The sequence below is a fragment of the Sapajus apella genome, unplaced genomic scaffold, assembly GCF_009761245.1.
Source record: "Sapajus apella isolate SASKATOON/1434 unplaced genomic scaffold, GSC_monkey_1.0 scaffold19, whole genome shotgun sequence".
In the NCBI taxonomy this organism is placed as follows: Eukaryota; Metazoa; Chordata; class Mammalia; order Primates; family Cebidae; genus Sapajus; species Sapajus apella.
This window is the reverse complement of record NW_022436959.1, coordinates 14,317,399-14,329,484: the sequence shown is the minus strand read 5'-3', so window position 1 is coordinate 14,329,484 and position 12,086 is coordinate 14,317,399. Positions and strand designations below refer to the sequence as shown.

General features: G+C 43.7%; 1 non-coding gene across 1 annotated transcript; it reads left to right on the top strand.

Annotated features, from left to right (window-relative positions):
* Positions 1 to 5,587: 5,587 nt before the first annotated feature.
* Positions 5,588 to 5,661, top strand: LOC116557636. The gene has a single exon (XR_004271618.1). It is a non-coding gene; the product is annotated as a small nucleolar RNA SNORD93 (small nucleolar RNA).
* Positions 5,662 to 12,086: the final 6,425 nt, after the last annotated feature.

Genomic DNA, 12,086 nt, shown 5'->3' with positions numbered 1-12,086 from the left:
GGGGGGGGGGGGGGGGGAGGTGTATGCCAAGCAGGACGCAGTTACAATGGTTACAACTGTTAGGAACAGTATGCTTCAGTGCTTCTAAGTGCAGCATTACCCAGTTATGCACTCAGAGGGGCTGTGGTAGGGAGGGGGAAGCCAGGTTGGAGTTTACAGCTAAGATGGAGTCAGTGATGCTAGCCCAGAGTAGGTTATTACAGTGACAGGCGCCTGTAATCTCGGCTACTTGGGAGGCTGAGACAGGAGAATCACTACTTGAACTCGGTAGGCGGAGGTTGCAGTGAGCTGAGATCACGCCATTGCACTCCAGCCCAGGCGACAGTGGGAGACTCCATCTCAAGATAAAAAAATACGCCTAACCTACCGAATGTTCCAGTGTAGCCTCGTCTGTCTCAAATGTGCTCAGGACACTGACATTACACTACAGTTAGACAAAACAATTGAACGCAAAGCCTATTTTAGAATAAAGTGTTGAATATCTCACGTAATTTATTGAACCCTGTACTGAAAGTGAAAAACGGAATGGTTGTATGGATACTTGAAACACATTTTCTACTGAGCTACCTATTGCTTTTACACCCATCACAAAGTAAAAAAAAAAAAAAAAATCATAAATCAAACCATCATAAGTCAGGGACTGTCTGTAGTTCACCACATATGTGAAAGACAAGTCAAACCGATACCAAAAGAAGAAAATTCAGCACGATTTATCAAGCATTGACAATGTGCAAAGCGCTAAGCTATGTACTGGGAATACGGGAATAAATTCACACTCAAGGTGACCAAGCCTGGGATCAAACCCTACCACTGTGTCATTGTGGGCCTTGAAGAGTTTTATGGTATAAACATTCAACTACTTTGGGAAATAATCTTTCTCTGATAAGGATATTTAGATAAGACGGTTTTTCCCCCTTATCTAAATATAATCTAGGCATTTACGCTGAATTCTGTGGATTCAGTAGAGAAGGAAACAGAGTTCCCATGGAGCCTACATTCCACCATCATGACAACTCTGCTTTTGGAGAACACCCTAAGACCAGCTCCACCCACCAGAGAAAAATTCTAGATGGGGCCGGGCATGGTGGCTCACGCCTGTAATCCCAGCACTTTGGGAGGCTGAGGCGAGCGGATCACTAGGTCAAGAGTTGGAGACCATCCTGGTCAACATGGTAAAACCCTGTCTCTAAAAAAAAAAAAAAAAAAAAATTCTAGATGATACATTAAAGTCCCCTGCACTCTATTATCATATGATTTTTCTTTATTTTTTTAGAGACAGGGTTTCACCATGTTGGTCAGGCTGGCCTCGAACTCCTGACCTCATGATCCCCCCACCTCAGCCTCCCAAAGTGCTGGGATTATAGGCGTGAGCCACCGTGCCCAGCCTCTGTGATTTTTCTTTAACTCTCTTGGCCTCTTTCTTCTTTGAGCTCCTAAATTTCATGCAGTGTATGAGTTTCCTTCTGGTCATGCCACACTTATTGCACCTATAGGTACCTCTTCCCTGTGGAAGCCTTCCCTGTAGCCTTAGCAGGCTGGGCTTTGTGGTTTTGTGCTGCGCTCTTGGCACTCTTCGTGGGCTTCTACTAGTGGGTGAATCTCATTTTATATTCCTCACTTTAGTGCAGGGGCAGTTTCTCATTGAACTTTACACCCTCTAACACCAATCAGTACCTGGAATAGAACAGGCACTTAATAAATACTTGTTGCACTGAGCAATCTGTAGGGGCCAAGGTGGAAAGTTTTCCCTTTGCCCTCTTAAGGTTCACTACAAAATCTACTTGCAAAAGGCAGATTAATTGGAGAAAAGGCATATAAATGTATTTAATGTGTATACCTGGGAGCCTTCAAATGAAGACCCAAAGATATAGAGGAAATTGTCCATTTTTATGCCTAGGTTCAACAAAATATGGGCACTGGTGTATAAATATGATTGGACAAAAAGGGTATGATCTAAGACTAATAGAGAGGGAAAACCCAGCAAGTCTGTCTGTCTAGATGCTTCTTGGCCTGAGTACACACCCTTTCCTTCTGCGTATGGGACAGGAGCCCCTCTGGAATGGGAGTCTTATGACCTACAGTCAAACAAGGGAAGTCAGATAAGTCTTTATGGCCAGATTTTACACAGAATGGCAGAGGGAAAGTGCCCACAGTCATGGTATTAATTCCCTCTTCGCAAAGCGCTTGGTGACTTAAAACAACAGAAATGTCTTGTCTCACATTTCTGGTGATTCGAAGTCCAAAATCAAAGCATCAGCAGAACCAAACGCCAAGCTCCCTCTGAAATCTGCAGGGGAGGATCCTTCCTTGTCTCTTCCTAGCCTCTCTCTGGTGGTGGCAGGCAATCCGGCCGCACTCCTGGGCTTACAGCTGCATTACTCCTATCTGCCCCTGTCCCGCCACATTCCCGTCTGTCTCTGTCTTCCTGTGGCATTTGACACCGTGTGATAAGGACATTAGTCATGTTGAATGAGGGTCCACCCCAGTGACCCCATCTTGACTTGACTACATGTGTAAAGATGCAGTTCCCAAGTTAGGTTGCATTCACAGGTGCTGGAGGTTAGGTCTTCAATATGTCTTTGGGAGTGGGGACACAGTTCAGTCCGTAGCACCCTTGTTGTATAGGTAGTGCTGCTTAGGCATCCAGCCAATAGACCTGTTTATTTACTGCAGTCAAAATACCTTCTCCCCTTCCTCCTCCCAGCCCAATGACACAGAGGTGCTTTGTGGGCAAGACATTTGCAGGGCGTGGCCATTATTCTAAGCCTACCGCACTCCAGGCACCTTGCAACCTCTCTTCAATGAGTTTGCACCCCCGACCCCCGCTAATGTTCTAGGGGGCCAGTCTTCTGTTTCGTAATTAGAAGAGTCTTGAAATAAGCACTCAGGGGCGTGCTTATAATAATAAACACCAGGCAAAGGGGAGAGGAGGTACCAGAGATAAACATTATTTGAGTGGCAGCAGCTTCCTCTGACCTTCGATGAGATAAAGAGACATCACAGCCGGCAAGAGTTTGGGACAGATGATCCCGAGTCCACAGACTCCCCAGACTCAGAGGCCGGGGCAGAAGGGGACGCGGGGCCGCGTGGAGTGGGGGGACCCAAGGCGGGGAAGGCCCGGGCCGCCGGCAGGGGACGCGCGAGGGCCTCTGGGCGCCGCGAGTGGGGCGGGTGCTGGGGCAGGAGCGGCCTAGGCGCAACTTTTTGGTTGGTGCCGCCCCGCCCAGGCCCTTTTTAAACTTGTTTTCCTCGGTTCCCTTCCTTTTCGACCGCGGCGCGTGACTGGGTAAGTGGGCTCCGACTTGCGGGACGCGGAAGCCGGTCAAGCGGCTCCAGGGCTCCCCCTTGCCCTTCTAGGCGCGCCCCTCGCGGCCCCCTTGCCCACCCCGGCCTCGGCTCAGCGCCGCGGGGAAGCCTCCGTTAGGGCTCCTCGGGGGTGGGGGGCGTCCTCGTGGCAGCTGGACCCTTCGTCCCGGGTTAGGACTGCCGGTGTCCTCGTGCGCTTGAAGGGGCAGCCCCCCTTCCTCGAGGATCCCACCCCCACCCAGCAGAAGCTGCCAGGCGCCCGTCACCGCCCGCCCCTGAGCCCCTGCCGTCAACGGATCCGGCCTACAGGCAGCTTTTAGTCCCTTTTCAATTAAAGAAATGATTGCATTTTGAGGATCAAATTCCGACTGCGGGCGGAGGCGCCGAGCCCCGGACGGTCTCCTGGTTCTTGGCGCACCCGGGGCTCCAGCCTGACCGCGCGGGCTGACGTTGCCTATTTAGGAAGTGAGATCTGAGGTCTGAAGCGCTTTAAGATTCCAAGCGGGGCAGTATAATAGTGGGGTCACCAATCTCACGGAGGTCACTTCACTCGCGCAGCCACCAGCACCCGCCACCAGTGCAGTTCATTTGCTACTGGCCCGCAGTCGGATAATTTAAAAGGCCCAGAGGGACGAGTCTTGCTGGAGCCCAGGCCGGCAGTGAGTTGAGCAGAGCCCTGTGAGCCCTAATAAAGGAGCCTGCGGTTCCTCCTCAAGATCTGCTTTTTCAGAGTGGCCAGAGCGTTGTACAACACAGGGCCAGCTTCCAACATTTTCAGGGTGTGAGGAGGCCCTTCCTGGTGTTCTGTCCTGGGAAAAGTCTGAACTACTGGGTTCTGACTGGGACAAGGACAAGGCTTTGAACGCCTAACATATGTCTACTAAGATGCAGGAATACGCAAGGCTACCCTAGAGAACGTTTGTCTTGGGAAGGGGAGTGTTTGGAGCGGCTCTCTTTTAATTGTTCATTACTGGTACAAATTGCCATATAAAGGGATACTTTGCGAATTTAGTAAAATCGATAAAGATCTACATTTAAATTTGAGTCATCAAAGGAAAGAATCTTTGTGGCTATCATAGGTACCACAGTTTTCTGTTGAAATGTGAAGCTTGTGGTTTGTGTTTTCCTCAGTTGTGAGAGATTGCTGCCTTTTTAATGAAACCAAATGCGACCCATTTTACCATGCTTTAACAAGGAAAACTTGTACGTTTGCAGTCTGGGTTCTAGGCACCTTTTTTCCAGCGATATAGATGGGCCCAGAGCATGGACAATTTTCCTTCCCTGGAATAGCTCCAGCTCTGGCGAATAGCCACAAACAGCACAGGAAGATGGCAGTGGTGAGGCCTTGTTTTACCATTGTTTTATGTGTTAGGGATTCTTACTGAGTCAAATTGTTTTAACTATTCAATTTAAACTGTGAGAGACACTATGTCAAGGATGCAGTGTGAGCTAGTGTCTACTTAAGGATTGTGAAAACTGAGCAAGTTCCCAGAACTAGAAACTTCTCAGCCCCCTGAACTCAGCCTCAGGGTAAACGAGTTTAGTGCTTCCTTTGATTTTTTTTTTTTTTTTTTTGAGACTGAGTCTCTCGCTCTGTTGCCCAGGCTGGAGTGCAGTGGAACGATTTCAGCTCACTGCAACCTCTGCCTCCTGGGTTCAAGTGATTCTCCTGCGTCAGCCTTCTGAATAGCTGGGATTACAGGCATGGCTACCACAACAGGCTAATTTTGTGTTTTTAGTAGACACAGGGTTTCTCCATGTTGGCCGGGCTGGTCTCTAACTTGTAACCTCAGGTGATCTGCCCACTTCAGCCTCCCAAAGTGCTGGGATTACAGGCATGAGCCACTGCGCCAGCCTATTCCTTTAATTTTTAAATCTGTGGAAGGTTTGTTTCATTTTTCCTAGGCAAATATTGTTGGGATAATGTTTCTTTTCGAAAATGGATAGTATTTGATGCTGATGAATGGAAAGATGGTGACTTGACCATTTTTCTCCAAGCTAGAAACTACAAAGGACTCCCAAGTGTCAGGAAAAATTTGGAGAATGTAGCTTTGTATAGGAATTATATTCAGAGATAGCAATTTATTTACTCCTCAAAGGTAGCTAGTGGATAGCCACTATAGAGACCACTCCATAAAAAAACAGAATTGCATGATATTCTTAACATTGTCTTTCACTTTTTTTAACCAGGTGTGGTGGAGTTTCAAGATGCTGATGAACTTAAGGTATGGGCCAAATGGAAAGAATTTGGGTTAAGTTATTAATAGTTGAATTGAAATCCTGGCCAAGGATGAGAACTCTAATCTGATTTCATATGCTTCTGCTCTGATGGATTAAAGGATTTACCTGAGGCCAACTTGATATGCAGGAATTTATTAGATGGAATCACACCACTGCCCCTTTTAAAATTACGCTTTAGATAAACATGGGGAGAAGCTCTTAGTAAATAATACTACTAAGTAAAGAGAAAAGCAGGATTTTGAGTAAAAAAAATAAATTTAGCTGTCACAACATTGTGTAAGACAGCAACAATGTGTAAGATATTGGGGAATGTTATTTACTTACCTGCAGTTTTTGTAAACATAGTCTAGAGAGTACTGTATTTTGCTATTTAGTAATACCTACTGTGATACTTTTTTTTTTACAGGTCTGGTGCTTGAAAGAATCAGTGAAACTTTTCAAGTAGATGAGATGTATTTGGATATGTTACCTTTAGTATCTACAGAATAGAGGTTGCTTTTTTTGGTTGTTCTTTTCATACTGGTAGCAAGGGTGAATTTTGAGATGGCCCCAACCTATAAGTTTTGTGTCTCTGCCTTATAGTTGAGTTCATCCTGTAGAAAATTTTTATGGAATTCAATTTCATTATTTAAAGTAGTTTTTCTATGAACCAGCTGTGGTCTGTAACTTGACAGTGTTAATACCAAAGAGCAATACATTAATCATGTTCATATACTCAACAAAGATGTGATTTAACTCTTGTTAAGATTGTTATTTTACAATATAGTCTTTTTTTCTTTTTTCCTTTTGTAGTTTATGAGATCTGAGTCTTTTTTTTTTAAGGCTCCACTCTTGTTTCCCAGGCTGAAGTACAGTGGTGTGATCTCAGCTTACTGCACCATCTGCCTCTTGGGATCATTCCCCTGCCTCAGGTCCACGAGTAGCTGGGAGTACAGGCACACACCACCACACCTAGCTAATTTTGTATTTTTACACATTTTTGTTTTGAGTCTTGTTTTGTCTTGTGCCCAGGCTGGAGTGCAGTGGCACAATCTCTACTCACTGCAACCTCCACCTTCCAGGTTCAAGTGATTATCCCACTTCAGCCTCCCAAGTAGCTGGGATTACAGGCTAATGTTTGTAGAGATGGGGTTTTGCCATGCTGGCCAGGCTGGTCTCAAACTCCTGACCTCAGGTGATCCACCCACCTCGGCCTCCCAAAGTGCTGGGATTACAGGCACAAGCCACCATGCCCACCCAGTATATTCTTCAACATTACTGTTGAGCCATATATAGGACAATGGTGGAGGAATATTTGCACATCTATAGTAAAATGCGATGCTATCTTCATTTTTTGTTGGTATGCTAAAGAAACTTTTTAAAGTATCTCACTTTGGTTTGTGTATTTTATGTGCTTATACATTTTTCCATAGTACTGTAGATCATTTTAGTGATTAAATTTGACACTTTTGACAGAAAAACAAGTCCTTGGGATCAAAAAGGCGTTGATTGCAAATGGACAGGAGGGAATCATTAGAGTGATTCTACAGTTGTTCTGCATCTTAATTATGGTATGACTATGCATTTGTCAAATCTTAACAGGATGAATTTTACTGAATGTAAAATCATACTTCAATAAACATGACTTTATAAAAACTTAACCCTCCTTGGCATTTCAGTGGCGTTTCCAGTGAAATCTACGTATGGCAAGGTGGTTTGGGGGTCACTATTTACATTAACTGCCAAGTTGAAATAGCAAAAATGCATCAAAGTCACTCTTGGGACATAAGTCACAGAGGTGACTCATGCACACAATAAATACCTGAGAAGCAGGGCCAAATGGCACTTATATATTGGCATGCTCATCAGTACTGTGAAAATTTCTCTTCTGGATGGCAACAACACTGCTGTATCCACTTCACAGCAGCATTTTAAGTCTCATCTGTGATGTGTCCATTGCAGTGGCTAAGAAGTGGCACAAAGTGGGATATGGAAAATCTGTTACATGTGCCGTTGCTCTGAATACTATGGCTTCCCTGCAGTATTGCTTTCCATATTGGCTGTTTTCCATTCCAAGAAAGCTTAGGATGTTCTTGACAAATACTGGCTAACCAAGAAATTAGAAAAATTAAAGGAAGCGGAGTAATTGGTTTGGGGTTGAAATGAGTTGATGCTGCATAAACCACATGGTTGACTCTGAAAGACTGGCTGAAAAGAGCCAGTCTGCATTCCTTGTCCTTATTGCCTTAGAGTAATCAAGGATGCTTCTTAAAAAGGATAGATTCAAGTATGGGTTATGAGTCATTGTTCTTTTCTGTGTGTAATAGGTCTAACTGTTGAGCCCTGCCCTGGTGACCGAGTATTTGCTGACATAAGTTGTGTCACCTTGCCTGTATGAGCAAAGTACTTCAGATGTCCCTTATGATTCTAAGTTTGATACCTTCCCTGCCACTCCCCCACTACCAAATCTCCTTAACTTATACCCTAGCAATGCAGAGTTGTCCAATATAGAACCCTGATTAAGCATAGCACCACCCAGGAAAATGGAATGAGTGGTTACAGTCAGTGCCACAGTTCTGCAGAATCAACTTGCCTGCCTTAGTACAGTGCACGTCTACATGTTTAGCAGACCTAAAAGCAGGAATGGACTACTAAACCACCGTTTTGTGCTCAAACGCCATGAAGAGAAGTAAGCCTGGAGTTGAATGAAATGTTTTTGTTTAAAGAGGACTTAAACTAATTTCAAGTGAGAAACTTGGGCATGTGAATCTTTAATTATGACTATAAAAAATTGTGACTGGAAATGTAATTTTTATGCTAATGGTTATGATTTCATTGAAAGTAGAAAATCTTATTTAAGAACTCTGGTCACCAAACCTTCCCAGGTAGTGACGTAAAACCCAGTGTAACAATTGTGGCATTGGCATGACATGTCAGTTCATGTAGATTTGAGTCACAATTTGATTTCAAGAATGGCCATATCCCATTTTATCTTACTCTGCCAGTGTTCCTAAGCACTTGAATACAAATCGATTGTTTCCTAAAAGTAGCCAAATCTTTGTAGTTCAAGTGAATATTCCAGACTGAAATATATGTCTTTTGAAGGTCCTTAAGCCTTAGGTATTTAATTATATAATTTGGCAAATGTTTGCTGTTTTTTGTGTTAAGTCCCGTAATAGAGACAAATCCTACCTTTCTGAAGCTTTCACAGTGTGACTCATTTTAGTATGTAAGTCGGAACCAGTTTTTTTTTTTTTTTCTTTTTTTTTTTTTTTTTGAGATGGAGTTTCGCTCTTGTTACCCAGACTGGAGTGCAATGGCGCGATCTCGGCTCACCGCAACCTCTGCCTCCTGGGTTCAGGCAATTCTCCTGCCTCAGCCTCCTGAGTAGCTGGGATTACAGGCACGCGCCACCATGCCCAGCTAATTTTTTGTAGTTTTAGTAGAGACGGGGTTTCACCATGTTGACCAGGATGGTCTTGATCTCTTGACCTCGTGATCCACCCGCCTCGGCCTCCCAAAGTGCTGGGATTACAGGCGTGAGCCACCGCGCCCGGCCCGGAACCAGTTTTAATAGAATGTGCTTTGGTTGACATCTGTTGTAAGGAATACTTTCGTGTCGGGGTCAATATCTGAAAGATTAAATTGTTAAGGCAAACTGAAAAGATCTAGTTATACCTTCCCACACCACATTCCCAAAATAATTTAGGGTGGTTTACAACAAATATCAAGCAACAATAATTTAACAGATAAAAGCTCAGCAAGTAGAAAGCAAGAATAAAAAAACTAAGCCATTAGACCTCATGCTGTAGGCTCCAGCCAAGTTGGCTCTGAGCTTCCTAAGAACAAAGAGCCAACTGGCAAGTTAGTAATCTGACAATTGCCCTAATTTTCTAATGGAAGAGGGGAGTGGTCCTTTGCATTCTAAGCTCCTAAAGCCAAGTGAGGATGTTTTCTTCATGGTCTCAAGTACTCTACTTTGAAGGAAGGAATGGGTCAGAAGGTGTCTGCATAACTAAACGTTGATCTACAGAAAATGGAGGCTGCCTCTGGAGCAGGGAGCTCAGTGGACCAGATGATCTGGTGGGTCTGGGTCAACTCAGCTGATTGTCAAAGCCAAAACTGGGGATATCTTTCCTCTTGAGGAGACAAAAGCCATGCTCAGTTTCTGTGAATAGATAGCCAGAGATCTGTTTGAAAGGCTTATTTTCATTTTGTACTAGAAACATTGCCTTTCCAAAATTTACTTTGTATTCATAAGCTGGAAAGTTCTGATGACAATATTTTGTTGTAAATACTGACATTGATCACAATCCAGGATTATGCCACCATGACTAGAAGGCCCCCTCATGGAGTTTATCTGCACTGCAAGGGGCCAATTATTGGAATCATCCTCCAGTGACATCTGCATCTCCAGGACAGCTCCACACCAATCTGTTTCAAAGACACAGACAAAATCTGGTCAAATCAGTTTGATGTATGTTTCTGGGAACAGAGCCGAATGTTGTAGCTGAGGGAATGAAGTCTCATACGATTGGTTTTGCAGCTGGACAAGTGCCCTGCCATGTTACTGCTACTCTTTAAGGCAGAATAGAGCACATTGTGTCATTTATATGCCTCTCACAGTGAGAAATAAGCGAAACTTCAGGAATTAAGAGTCTAAAACTACAGTCCAATGGGGTAGCCACTAGTCATGTATACTACTGAGCACCTAAAATGTGGCTAGACCAAGTTGACATGTGCTGTAGGGTGAAAAACAGGAGTGAAGAATTGACTTGAAAGAATGTAAACGATCTCAATTTTATATTGATTGCAAATTAAATGATGTTTTGAATATATTGAGTTAAATGCTTTTTTTTTAGATACATGGTGTGCATTACATTTCTATTGGACCGTACTGGTCTAAAAGTTGATTCACCCCCCAGTAGAGAGAAAAGTATTGCTGTTTTACCATATAGGAACTTCAGGGGAAAGAAGAATAAAATTAGTAATTGAAAATGCAAAATTTAAGGTAAACATTTTTTGAATGTTACCTGCAGAAGGTGCAGGGGTAGAGAGTCAGCACTACTTGGAAGATTTGACATAAATTCTTCACTCAAGCTGCTAGTACTTTTGGAGATTTTATTTTACTTTTGAGATGGAGTCTCTGTTGCCAGGCAGGAGTGCAATGGCGTGATCTCGGCTCACCACAACCTCCGCCTCCAGGGTTCAAGCGATTCTCCTGCCTCAGCCTCCCAAATAGCTGGGATTACAGGTGCCCACCACCGCACCCAGCTAATTTTTGTATTTTTAGTAGAGATGGGGTTTCATCATCTTGGCCAGGATAGTCTCTATCTCTTGACCTCATGATCCACCCAGCTTGGCCTCCCAAAGTGCTGGGATTACAGGTGTGAGACACCACGTCCGGTCTGGAGACTAAATAAAAGACTTCAGAGTGTATTTAGTAAACACTTTACTATGCCCACTTTGCAAGCATTTGTGTGTTCATTAAAATAATCAAGAGCAGGCCAGGTGCAGTGGCTCACACAATGGCTCCCATCCAGCACTTTGGGAGGCCAAGACAGGCAGATTGCTTGAACTGAGGAATTTGAGACCAGCCTGGGCAACATGGCAAGACCCCATCTCTAAATCAATGTTAAAAAAATTTTTTTGAGATGGAGTCTTGCTCTGTCACCCAGGCTGGAGTGCAGTGGTGGTCTCAGCTTACTGCAATCTCCTGGGTTCAAGCAATTTTCCTGCCTCAGCCTCCCAATAGCTGGGATTACACATGCACACCACCATGCCTGGCTAATTTTTGTACTTTCAGCAGAGACGGAGTTTTACCATGTTGGCCAGGCTGGTCTCAAGCTCCTGACCTCAAGTGATTCACCCATCTCAGCCTCTCAAAGTACTATGATTATAGGTATGAGCCACCATGCCTGACCCCAAATATTTTTAATTAAGAAAAAAGTCAAGAGCAAGAGGACTTGGTATGTTACATGTCATCACAATACAACTTCCTTAATGAAAAACTATATAAAGGATAATTCTAGTTTCTTGATCCCTGACACAGTTGGGTATGTGTGTGTACTAAAAGTGTCTTTCAGTGTTTTGGTTTTTTGGTGTTTTGTTTTGTTTTTAATGGAAGGGAAGAGACTGTGGCAACTAGCACCATAAATATTACCTTGTATAAAGCACTCTTTTTAAAGACTACCTTAGGTCATGCAAAATGTTCCATAAAATTCTCCCTTTCCTGTCTTCACTTTGTGCTCTAAAAAACAGGTCTGTGTGAATTCTCCTTTGGTAGTTTCCTTGCTACTAATAATGACATTTTGTCTTTTTGTGTTTAACAGTAATTGAATTCTTCCCTTAGTTTTCATGTTTCTCTTAAGTAATTGTTCTTAATAGTGACTGGGGACCAGGGGAAAAATTTGTCCCTCTCGGGGGAGTACAAACTGGAAAAAGCACCAAAAACCCACACCCAGCGAATTGAGACCACACATCAGTGATCACACTCCACCTATCTAATTTTAACATTGACCAGAATATTCTAATTTTATTTATTTATGTTTTATCTTTTT